Source organism: Euprymna scolopes, chromosome 32 (genome assembly GCF_053919585.1).
Source record: "Euprymna scolopes isolate OS-2025 chromosome 32, ASM5391958v1, whole genome shotgun sequence".
Taxonomy (NCBI): Eukaryota; Metazoa; Mollusca; class Cephalopoda; order Sepiida; family Sepiolidae; genus Euprymna; species Euprymna scolopes.
The window spans coordinates 1,642,808-1,657,306 of NC_136513.1; positions in this window are offsets into that span (position 1 = coordinate 1,642,808).

Genomic DNA, 14,499 nt, shown 5'->3' on the forward strand with positions numbered 1-14,499 from the left:
ATTACATCGGCCAAGCCATATTTAAGAACACTGGCAGGAATATAAATTACCATTAAGAGACCTATGAGGAAGGAACTCACACATACAGAAAGTGACTATAAAATAATCTAAGTACCTAGTCATATATATATATATATATATACATACATATATATATATCTGTGTGTGTGCGTGTGTTTTAAGCTAACATCGGACCAATACTCAGTTTTTATGTTTCTGTACCTTATGCGTTCCATATGTTTTGCTTAAACGGACAATTATTTTATTTAATAAGATTATACCTTAATGAAATTCTCCAAACGCGTAAACCTTTTTTTACTTTTAAATGAAATTGCCTTTCTTGAATTATATATATATTTTAGTGGCGTACATAGCAGAATTATCCTGATTTTTAATTATCGTTGTTTCTACTCTGAAATTGTATATTCGTTTATTATTGCCCCGTTAAATTTTGCATTTTTGTGTTCTGTTAAACTTTAGCTAAAAATGTGATTTTAATTTCTTTATCCAGAGCGATAAGGCATTGCATAAAATGAAATATTTAAATTTATGTTGAGTCACGAAGGATATTTTTACAGAAATTACGAATGAAATATACTGTTTATCATCTTATTCGTCAAATTCAAACAATCTCCACTATACATAAACAATCTACGACTATACATATTTTTATCATTCTGGCAAGTGAAACGTAAGTCACATTTTAGAAACAAAAACGCCTCCCCCCAATAATGCACATTGAACATTTCTTTTTTTTACGAAAAAAGGGTTTATGTGAATGGATAGAGTCCATATCCTGAGTTTGCAGAAAAGGTGGGATATGTTATACTCTGGGACCGGGGCCGAGGCTAAAAATAACCTTTTGAATAAAGTGTTGCATTGTTAACTTCGAACAAGAGAAAATATTTTAAAAGATACAGTTTAAAGATTCTTGGAGCATATATTACTGTAAACAACATTTAGAAAATAATTTCTTTTTTAAATTAACAGTTTAAAAATGTAGATTTTTTATAAAATTAAACAGTGCAAAAAAAATTAAAATTTAGAATTTTTAAAATTCAACAATTCAAAGTGTTTAATTTTTTTTTATTAAATAGTTCGATGTATTGGAATTTTTAAAAATTCAACGGCTTAAAGCATTTTTAATGAAACAGTTCAAATAATTATAATTTGAACAAAAAAATTAACAATTCAAATAATTAGAATTATTTTAATTAAACAGTTCAAATAATTAAATTTTCAACTGTTCAACCAATTAGACTCTTTTTTTACATCTAACAGTTCAAAGAATTATTTTTAAATCAAACAGTTCTATTTTTTAAAAAATAAACAGTTTAAATAATGTTTTAAAAATCAAACAGTTCAAAGAATTAGGCTTTTTAAAAAATTAAACAGTTCCGCAAGGTTAGTTACTTTTCATAGAATGTTTAATAGATAAATGTTTTGCCTCGACAACACTCACAGATCATGACGTAATCCACCCTTCCCCGAAATCAGAACGAGGCTGGAACTTGGGGCTCATCTGTTCATATTAACCAAAACGAAACCCCGTTCAAAATGTTTTTTTTTTAAAAGACAGCCCAAGTCACGCACCTAATAATATTTATAAACATTATCTTTCAATGTCACATTGCCGCAAATTGTCGGAGTTCAGTGGGTAAAATAGTTTGCAAAATGCCATTTTCTTTCATCTGCATTTAAGGTGTTAATTTATTTATTTATTTATTTTTGCGTTCGATCGGGTTCCCGCTGATATTTTTATTGAAAAAAATATGTTTATTTATTTATTTTTTTACTTTACGGGGGGGGGTCTTTTCAGCGGAAGGACAACAACAGTTCTCAATATCAGGAGAATAGTTTCTTCTCTCTGTACCACTTCTTCCGAAATAGCTGATGGAGAAGGAACCACGTAATCCTTTTTTTTTTGGGGGGGGGTTACATTTACATGTTTTTATCCCTCCTTTCGTTTTTGAAACAATTGTGTGGATATCGACGTTTCCATGATGAAAATGATAAATACCCTTAGGGTATAGCAGGTGTATTCCAAACAGATTTTCATATCGACCCAAGAATATATATATATATATATATATATATATATATATATATATATATATATATATATATATATTCTTGGGTCGATATGAAAATCTGTTTGGAATACACCTGCTATACCCTAAGGGTATTTATCATTTTCATCATGGAAACGTCGATATCCACACAATTATATATATATATATATATATATATATATATATATATATATATATATGTATATATATTAATATTATTATTATTATTATTATTAATATATATATATATATATATATATATATATATATATATATCCTGTCGACCCAAGAAACGCCAGATAGTATATATACATATGTATATATATATATATATATATATATATATAAGTTGACATATTTGTGTAATTAGGTGATGTAATTATTGTATTCTCTCGAATTTATACTTGAATATAAATAATAGAAGCATATATATATATATATATATATATATATATATATATATATATATATATATATATTTCTGGAATCTTATTATAAGATGAGGTCCCTCGCACAACGTAAACATATTAATCAGGATCCACTTCATAACGGCCAGAGATGTGAGTTTTAACAAAATCTATCTTTCATTTTCAACCATATATGATGGCCCCCTAAGTCTTCAGAGACTATGGATACCCACTGTAAGGGTGTCTGTGCGTGAATTTTACTGGCAGGAGTTGCGCAATCCTCAACCACACCTCTCCTGAGTTTACATAGTTGAGTACTAGTGGCAAATGGAGGTTAGCAAAGACTGGAAACCATGCCGATATAAGCCGAAAGCATATACAGCGCCTAGGATTCCCAAAAAATCCTCCATCTGGTACTCAACGTTGCTTCATATTGGTGATCCGACGAGAACCGGTGTGTCAACCTGATTATGCCATACAACCATACACACACACACACACATATATATATATACACACATATAAATAATATATATATATGTATTATTTATATATATATATGTATATACGTATGTGTGTACTTTAAGAATTTATTTCTAAAATCGAATTTTCATTGCTATCAGTGCGTCTGAAATGAGCGTAATTTATGAGACTGCTTCCTGTAGTTCATATTTTAAGTTCGTGTATTGGCCAAGGAAACTCGATACAGACAGATATATATAAGGAGTCATAACACATTGTCAACATCTTTACTTTTTTAAAGAAAGATCCTTTATCGTCTTTGTCTATATGTAGATTCATTTCTAAACAGATCGGTGGTATACATTTACGATATCAGTATGCACTTAATCGCCATGTAAATACTCATATATCGATTTGATGCATCTCATCGATTCATCATGTTCTCTGGATACGGTGGAGACTTTTATTTATCCTTTCTGAAACAGATCTTACTCGTCCGAGCTTCATCGTTTTTATTGAAATGTGATCCATTTTGCCTTTTTTATAGAACACGGAAAATTTCGTATATATAAAAGAACATTTACCATGATATTGATCTCCATTCCATCATCTACTTTACTCATTCTCTACATATATCTTTAATATATATATATGTATATATATATATATATATATAATTTATATATATATATATATATATATATATATATCAACATCTATATACTAGAATATATTCGTAGCTTAACAAGTAAAACTCTTTTCATGAATAGAAATCATTGGACCATGTTATATCATCTGTTCCATTAAAATCACGTTTTGTTGATATTAAACTCGATATATAAACCATGTCCATATTCTAGTTAGCATTTAGATGTAAACTTAATGTACCTTTAGTAATTATGATTATGGGACTCTTGCTTAAATGGTATATAATGATCGTGAATGAAATTAAACGCAAACTGATTTTTGAAATATAAGAAACGCTGTGTAAGTTAAAATATCTAAAGAAAGTGAAATGTGAGGAATATTCATAAATTATGCATGAGTGAAACTTTGACAGCACTTGCATTTAACCAAAAACTTAGCGAAATATTTTAATACTCATTTGTCTAAAACTGAAAGAAATATAACCTACATTTACAACATTTACGCCTTGCAGCTTTTTTCAAAAAGTTGATAATGCTCGCCCAATTGGTATACAAGTATATACTCTTCAAAGGAATATAAACTGATACACATATAGTTGATCGTATGCAGACGAACATTTGCGTTATAGCAAACTGACTTATCCTTCATCTGTATTTTTTAATACACATTTAAAAAAAAAATCCTTGCAACTCAGAAACAAACTGCTATCAATTCGGAATTGTCTTTCTCACAAACCGATTTCTTAAACATTGTTTAAACCCTAATATATATATATATATAAATATATATATATATATATATATATATATATAATATTCAAATAAAAATACGTATAAAATACATTTACAAACCGAATTACAACACAGTATTATAAGAATAAACAATTATTTACTTGTTTAAAATTAATATATTTCAAAGTTATACTCCTTCGTCAGAATTTTATACATTTCTCTTTTTGTCTACGCTAATGATGTTAAGTCGAAAAAAGTTACTGTAAGGTACGCGATTTAAAATGCAAAGTAGTGTTTTCTGTAGTAGAAGCGTTAATTGAATTTGAATTTCAAAATGAATTATTTAACTATTTTTTCTTTAATAATTTTAAGAGAGCATGGGGCTTCCTTTGGTGCTTACACTAGATTTCGTAATTATTCAAATATATATCCGAGGGTTATTTCAGAAGAATCGAGGTTCCCTTTATGGCTGATATGTGTATTTAGTTTCACTTTGGCATTTCAGGCATTGCTTCTAAGTATTTTTGGAGATTGTTTTATTATAAAGCCAGTTCCTCCTATCACAATTGTTATAATGTTTATTTCTTTCAGAGACTAGCTCGTTTTAAGATCAATTTTAGGTCCTGATATGTTGTTATCTTTTTTCGATATCGAGAATGGGCGCAGTTCTTTCGGACTTGTACCACATTACAATATCTATCTTGATGGCCTTGTCTTTTATGTATATGTCGGTCTATATGTCCTAGTCATAGAACACTAACATTTTTTCCATTGTATGTTATGGGGGGGGGCTCATGTTCCCTGGTGTTTGTCGATCTGTCTAGTTTCATCTCTACACAGATCTTCCAATCGAGGTATTTACATACTCTGTTGTTACGGACAGTGTAGAGGCCATCTACAAATAAGATTAGACATAAAGATATTAGGTGGGTTGGGTTCCCAATCGCCGAGAGGCAAAGCCTGCATTGGCCATTTGCTTGGAGGCCAGCCATTTTTTTAATCCATTTGTGAGTAAGCCCTTATCTGAAAATCCTTCGTTCTGGAGTCATTGAAGTGGAGCATTCCTGTTTAAATACTCCTGCTCTTTTATGCTGATTCCACGCTTGATTTCGTGTGTCCTCGATTTCAGCGTATTTTTTCTTGCAATCTGTGTTGCTCGTTCGTCATATACCTCGGCAGTATTTTCCAGTATTGCACCCCCAAAGTTTTCAGCACGGTTTGTGATTGAGGGTTGTAGGGGTAGGCGTGCATGCTGGCCCCTCACTATTTCTATTATCATAATTGCTGAGCATTTGATATATTCCCCATGCTTACTATTGTGGCTCGATATGCATGGTTAATCTCAGTGAGATTCAGGCCACATTCTTTTAATGAGAGGTATGTTATTGGTTTCGAAATAATATTTTACGTAAGTTTAGGTTTTTCTCTGCCTTTGTATCTAGGATGTTTATATTGAATTGAGGGAATAATACCAAACCTATATGAAATTACATGGATTGCAAGTTGATCTATGGCAGTTATTTTGTTTTGGGAGATTTTTTACACGCACACACACATCAACACACACATAAACACACGCAGACACACAAACGTTTATTTTTTTAAAACGGTTACTGTAGATTCTAGTGTCTTTCGTTAATTGATATATACAAACATATAATGTTAAAAAATGAATATATAAAATAAAATAAATAGATAAACGAAGAATATTCTTTTTTATGTTAATTACCATTTATTAATATCTTCCTATTTTTTTGTTCAAACATATTTGGAGTGATCTTTTTCTTTCTTCTCCCACACACATGCACACTCCTATATACACATATATACTCATACATACATACATACATACATGATGATTGCTGCATATTTCCAGATGATCGCCGTCAAATTGAGTTCTACCAATCTTTCGTTCATGCCATTTCTAGATGACTCAGCACTTCCCCCCGCAGATTTGCACGTCTTGAAGCAGATGTGACATACAAATTGAGCAATTTCCATCAAGTTGACCTCTTTTGGAGGTTTAAAGGTATTCTTTGAACAATCACATGTCTTCCCAAACCAGCAGTAGACTTGCAAACTTTGCTGCATGCTAAACAGATCGTTTGGTTCGGACAAATAGGTGCAAAGATAACCTGAACAGGAGTTTTGTGCGTCTTAAGGTGGTTGACGTAGCCAGCTTTTGACAAAAGCACTCGTTCACAAGTGTAGCATTTTCAGCTCTGTGTGTCATGGTTAAGACCGTCAACTAAACCTTTGCAGAGCTCTCGCTTCAGATTGCTGTGGGCCTGTTTTCTTTTCTCTAGAGCATCACGACTTTCACGTACAAACTCTGGTCATTTCGGCCTTTGCAGACTAAGTTCCTCTCATGTGTCGATATCGATTTGTAAGACTTTCAAATTATTCTTAGTAGAGTCCATGAACCTCTACCTAAGCTTGTGTTGAGGGCGCTTGCCATTTTCCAGCTTCCCGTAAAAATTTGTTTTGGCAGCCTACAATCATTCGAACCAAGTGGCCCACCCAATCCATATGAGATCTGATTACAAGGGTCTGAACACTAGGGCAACATGCTCTCACAAGGACTTCAGTGTCGGGTACTTGTGCTTGCCACTTGATGTTTACGATACGTCTCAAACATTTTTGGTGAAATCATTCAAGCCATTTAATGTGCCTTTGATGCAATGCCCATGTCTCCGATGAGTACAACAGTGTGGTTAGCACGCAGGTCATGTAAACGCATATCTTTGTCCTGTCTGTGATGCCACGATCATACCGCACTCTTTTCTCCAATCTTCCAAAAGCTACTGATGCCTTCTGAATTTACCTCTGGATTTGAGTTTCGAGATAGTCATCCGTCGACAGAGAACTACCAATGTACACAAATGAATCAACTACTCCCAGTCTAGCACCACAGACCATGATGTTCGGCTCCACGTATGACTGGTCCGGTCGAGGATGAACATCATCTTTGTTTTAGACAGACTAATACCCAGACGTAAGGCAGTGCAGGAGTCAGCAAAGCTATTCATTATATGCTGTACATCAGTCTCAGTGTGCGACAAAAAAGCAGCATCGTCTGCATACAGTGACTCCTTGACGAAGACATGAGGCAGCTTTGTTCTGCCATTAAATCTTCTAAGATTAAAAATGCAACCCGTGGTTTTAAACTTTAACATGATAACCATATCGCAATCGCGAAACGCATGAACAAGTAGAGTAGCAAAATATATAGATAAAAGAGTAGGGTCAGGAATATCACCTTGTTTGACACAAACTGTAATTTCATCAGACAATTTTCCATTAAACGAGACTGGAGCTTTCATACCCATGCCCTTGAATATTCTTAGAAAGGTTGGAAAGACGCTACTTTCTCTAGGATTAAGCAGAGATCATCCCTGTTAACGGTGTCAAATGTTTTGGTAAGATCCACAAACACTTGATACAGTGCTATCTGTTGTTCAATGCAGTTTTCATGGATTTGCCTGACTGAAAAAATTATATCCATAGTTCCTCTGCCAGACTTAAAGCCACCTTGTGACTCTGGAATAGAATTAGGAGAAACATCCTTCAGTACCCCTTTTAATAGAAATCGGGCGAGAACTTTCCCAGCAGCTTCCAAAAACATAATTCCACGGTAGTGGTCACAAACATTCTTCTGTCCCTTTTCTTTAAACAGGGTCACCAAGACACCATCACTCCAATCCTGTGGAACAGCAGTAGCTTCCCAGATTTCCTCAACACAACCAAGAATAGCATTAGCAATATTCACACCTCTAATCCCAAGAAGATCAACCGGAACACTATCCAAACCAGGTGCGGTGCTACTGCTGATTTGTGCGATAGCTAACTGCAACTCAACAAGATTAAGAAAACGATTCATTCTGAATCTGCTATCACATTGTGGTAGGCTATCAATTGCATCAGCATCTACTGCTGAGGAATTGTGAAACACATCAGTAAAGCGCTCTCGCCATCTTTTCAATATACTGTCTGGATCCTTAATGAAAACAGAACCATCTTTCGACATCAGGGGACATATTGAAGAGCTAAGAGGACCAAATACTTGGCGCAGGAGTCCATAAAATCCCTTTGTGTCAAACGCCCTTTGGATCTGCTCCGTTATATTCAACCACCATTGATTTTTCATTTTTCTTAGCTTTGATCTCTTTGTATTGTCGCAAATTAGTTGTATGATCAGAATGATCTTCACGAAGTAAAGATTCATAAATTGTATGTTTATTCATCAGCAACTGATTAATTTAAATTTATCGTCAAACTAGTCCTTGCTCTTATCCCTTTTGAAACCAAGAATTCAGCACCAGCAAAACAAACCTGAGTCTTAAAATTCACCAATGTACCATCAAATGCAATATTATCGAACTTTTTTGCCATACTCTTTTGAACTTCAGGCAACTTTAAATTGGTGACATCAATACGGCTAGGCACCTTAACACCACTATGACGAACTTTCTTACGGATTCGTAAATTAACTTCCCTCTCACAAACTTGTGATCGGTGTCACATTCAACATTGCGCATGACTCCAACAGTATATGCATCTCGAAGGTCGAGTTTTCGAGTTATGATGAAGTCAATTAGGCGACCATGCTTTGAATGTGGGTGTATCCAAGTAACTTAGTGCTTCAGTTTACGGCGGAAAAAAGTGTTACATATAGCAAGATTAAATTCTGAACACAGCTCTAATAGCGTAAGGTTTTCACATTCATTGTACCGATACGTAGCTGCCTAGATTACTCCAGGTTTCATAGTATTTCCCAACACGGGCATTGAAATCATCAAGAATAACAAGTTTTTCATTAATTTGTGTAGATACAACAACATAGCGCAAAGACTCCTAGAAATACAAGATGCTATCTTCATTCGCTTGAAGGGCTGGCCCACAGACCGAAAGAATAGTGATTAATCTGTTATGTGAGAGAAGAACACGAACTTTCATGGTCCGATCACAGATACTGGAAGGAAATTCCATAGTATCTAACAAGGATGTTTTAATCGCAAAACCGACTCAACAATTTCTACGAATACCCTCCGGTTTACCAATCCAGAAGATAGTGTAGCCTGATGATACTTCTGTCATTTGCTCTTCTCTTGAGAGATGGGTCTCTGACAGAGCAGCGATATCTATATCAAGTCTCCGTAGCTCTGCAGTGACGAGCGCTGTCCTGTGCACTGGACGGTTGGATGACGCTTTATCAAGAAGAGGGCGTGCATTCCTAAAGCATACATTGAATTTTACTCCTTTTTGGAGATACATTCTTGTTTTCTTCCTGCTTACATGAACCACCGTTAGCCGCAGGAAATAAATCAGTGATACTGTGACGGACAATTTTCAGTACACCTTTTCTAGCACATTCCCAAGACATTGGGTGAGCAGTGCTCTCCCTGAAATGGGGCTACTCAGTCACAGGAACCCCCACCGAAGTTGGCGTCTGTCATGTGAAAGCACAAAATCGATGTTAATATAGCGTCACTGCCGCCTCTGTTCAGATTTGTGACTGTGTATCTCCAACTGGTCAATTCTGTACACGTTGCCACTCCTCCATCTCAATAGGACTTGCAATAGAAATAAACGGCAGATAAAGATGTGATATAAAGACATAAAATATAAAATATAGATCTCAAGTAACATCTGTACATCGTTGTATTAAAGTGGCAAGCGTATGTACGATGCGTGTGTCACTCTAAGTCTCAGCAACAATAACCTAGTGACAAGTCATTGTGTTACATTATAAAAGGGTGCCCCCTTTTCATGTAAGTAAGAAAAATAGGGAATTAGTTAAATGTAAATATGGAATAGGATAGTCAAGGATTCGAACTTGCGAAGCTAGATTTGGAATTGAAAATTACAATCATCAGTTAAAACAAATACAGAATGTTATTGAAATAAGGAATTGAAATTGTTTAGCTTACATATCTGTATATGGAAAAGGAGTGTAATAATGAAATTTGTTTCTGTTAATGAATTTAATCCTCAGTTGAAATTATAAACATATTTTGTAAAAATTTCATTGGAAAATAGGTTACGGAACTCGGGGTCATGTCAAGTTTGGCAACGTGACGCATGTCTACCAACGTGCTTTATGAGCACATGTTTAATCATGCGATGACGTGAGGAGTTCTCAATATAGGTAGAGTTTTTAGATGCAGTCTGAGAGTCTGGGAGAGAGTCGGAGAGAAGCAGAGAGGTTCAGACCGATTCTCCGTTAGAATCAAGACACCCCCTAGAAGTGAGAGGGTTTTAGAAATAACCATGTAAAAAAACTTTGAATTCCTCACGGGAAATCATGGACCGGTCATGAAATAAAGGACGTCATCATCTTTGTGTATCTGTTTCTTCTGTGTTCATCATTACAACGAGAAAGGTAACGTGTTTATATTATATGTACAACTATCAAAACGTAAATGTAAAAAACACTATCTCTCAGTCTATCTATCAAGATATTCATACATCTCCTCTAATTGAATTGGTTCTCTTGTAGTAACATGTACGCTGTCTATTATATATATATATATATATATATATATATATATATATATATATATATATATATATACAGAACTCTATATCTCACCAAGGTCTCCATCTCTTACAACATGAAAATCTTAAGACACATGAACACTCCTAAGACTCTCTTATGACTGTCTCTATTACCCTAAGACTGTCTCCATCTTACAACATTCAACATGATCACGCTAAGACTCTCACAAATAACAACAATACAGAATATACGTTCTAATAATAACACCCATCACGTAACAATTGCAAGATGACTGGTAATTGCTTTAACCGCAGATTTCTCGTAAGGGTTGTCCTCTCCTAGAAGGATTGCCTCAACTACTGCTAACAGGTGCTCTTTTACCCCACTAATGTCATTTACACATGAATGGAACAAAGATAGCTGGGCACCAGAGCATGGTCCACACGCCCGTGGGTCTTGAATGACACAGTCAACAGGGCCTAAGCTCCTCCGGAGGTTTCTGTCAGGGTTACCTCACTCTTAACCTTGGTTCAAAAACCTTATCCCACAAAGCAGTGGGGATTCAGTTTTCTGGCGTTGCACACTCGCCATTCACCAGATCCCCGTTAGCGTAGCAGAACTCACGACGTGCATGTGGGGATGATTAGATTGGGAAAAGCTATATATGGCGATGGAGTATTTGTGTGCTTTTAACACGCCCACATGCGCGTGAAATTTTTGTGGCAACAGTTGCGCAAATACATACCACACCTCTCCTGAGTCGATATTGATGAATGCAAGTGGCAAGTGAGGTTCATGATGACTGGAAACAAATGCTGAGATAAACGGAAAGAACATACAGCGCCTGGAATTCCCAAATGGTTACTCATCAGGTACTGGTCAGGGTAAACGTGGCTTAACTTCGGTGATCTGACGTGATTATGCCGCCCATACATACATACATACATACATACATACATACATAAAGTGGCTGATACAGGGGAAAAGCATTGTTTTTAAATTAGAACTTATCACAAATATTGAAAGCTCGATATGCCGGTTAGAGAAATCAAAGGTCAATAACATTTAATGTTGGAACAATCCTGGCTTGACGTAGTTGCCTGTCCAGCGACACTGATGAGCTGTGAAGTAGCGAAACAGTATCTATATGGATGACTATATATATATATATATATATATATATATATATATATATATATATATATATCGGTAGATGCACTTTTATATTAATATGATGCAATTCCTTCGAAAAATACATAAGGGTTATTTTACTATAACCAAGTTAGTTTCAATTTAACACTGCTTGCTCAGATTTGTTCGTTGCGTGATAAAATAACAAAATGGCAATGCGATCTCAACGAGATTTTGCTTGATATGAATGTTTGAGAAAAATATTCTAGTCATCCGATTAATTTCAGGCGGTAGAAAAGTGAAACATGTTTTGATTAGTTGAATCATTCAATTAGTAGTCATACAATTTTGAATTCTGGCATGTTAAAGCAATTAACTCCTGACATGATATCGAAGAGAAAGACGGATTGGACTTCTGTCGAGTGTCTGACCACTTTATTAGTTTGGCAGTTGTCTTTATTAGTTTTCCCGTTAATAAACCAATAGGAATTGCCTGTTTTAGATTCCCAGCTATAACCAATTCAATTATCACGCGGCAACAGCGGTTTTAATTATATTTTCACTAAAACGATTATTTAATTCTGATAATTAGCAGTTGTTTAGTGGCCTTATTAAAATACAGCTTTCAATCAGGCATTAACTATCGCAGCGATTCGTTGCACGGAGAGAAAGTCCTGTCATTAAATCTCTGTCCAATAACTGATTCCTCCGCTAGAAATATGGAGAGTAAATATATTTTTTTATTTGTAATATATGACAAGATCTTGCTGTGAATGTCTTATCATGATGAATATAAGATTGGAGCTTAATGGAACATATAAACATTTTAACTAGTATTTTAAATAAAATTCTTACTATAATATGCTTACGATTATTTTTTTACAAAGGAATCACCACTTATCAAGACCGGGAGGCCTCTCGAGATTAAGTGTTAATGAGTGTACAGTAGTCAATAAGACATTATCGTAGTATTTGTAAAAAGTGTCAATTTGATAACTTGTTTTCGTTGGTCTTGAAGGCAACCGTATTGTAATCAGTCGGAAAACAGGTAAAGGGAAGAGAGTTCCACAGGGGTGAGGTTAAAGAAAGAAGCCTTGTCCATGAAATCTACGTTTCGATTTAGGCACAGATAACTAGTGAGGACATTTTCGATAGTGGTTTCAGATGGACGAGTGCCGTCATGAAGGTTTGGCGAGAAGAGAACAAAGGCTACAGCTCAGCCGAATATTTGCCACAAAAATAACGATAAAGCAGGGACAACTTCGCAACGTCTCTTCTGTAGGAAAAAGGTTGCATGGAAGAAAAAAGGTCATCCCCCACTAGACTACGAAGTCTATCTTGAACTGCCTAGGCAGGATAAGCTTTTTCGAAAAGTTCCTGCTAAGATGTGGCAACAGTACTCCATCCTTCGACACACTTGGTTTTTTCTAAAGGTAAAGAATTGCATCAGCAGTGAGATTTCTGTTAGAGCGATATAATTATTTCACCATTTTTCCCGTAGACTTGGCAAATAATTTGATGTATGTGTTCCATTTCAGATAAAGAGCCAAGGTCAGATCCGAAAGCTTTTCAAAACAAGGCGCCCTCTGAAGATGAAAGCACATCATTTCAATTGATATCGGACTGGGATCAGATCACTTCAGTTGTAAAGGAAGGAGCGTAGTCTTAGATGCACTTCTCTCCCCATTGTATCACGTGCTAAAGATCATGGGAGAGAAATAGAGAGAAATTAGTAACTTTTGAAGTGTTGCCATAGATAGTAGTATCGTCAGCATAAATATCTGCGAATGATCTTAGGATGTGATTCGGGAGATCATTTATGTAGACCAGGAAGAGAGTTAGGCCTAGTGTGAGAGACTGATTTCTCTCTATCTATCTTATGAATTGATCAAAGATAAATAATTTATTGTAAACTTTATTTCACATATGTTGATGCATTTTCTGTTGTAAATATTAAATAAAACATAAATAACTGACTGTTATTAAGATTTATTTTAATAATACAGATAACACGAAATATTAATTCATGAATACATATGCCAAGACCCAGGTAACAACTAATATTGTCTACCCATGTTATGTACCAATTAAGTTTGGTGATAGCGTTAAATGCTTATAAGGCTTAATCAATTCTGATTATGATATGAATACCCGCATTGGTGATATTGGTAATTGTAATGCACACAATTCGCTCAATAACAACTGTAAATCTGCTATAAGCCTACAACAAAACTCTAAGGTTTACGAAGTTAGAAAATCTATTGTATTTCACCGATCAGAAGTTTTGATACTACATCTTTCTCTATCTGAGAAAATTTATGGACCATCCAACTAAATTCTACGTATCATGTCCAACACAACAATTCAATATATATCTACGATTATCGTTTAGATTTTTTTAAACTAGCACTAAGTCATTTTCTTGTGAATCTATATACGAATCACTTTCCAAAAATGCCTTCTCAATGGGTGCGATGGGATGGCAAATAGTATTGATATGATGCTATTTGTGATCGTTTTGAACATGGAATCTTAACTTGAAAGTTTCA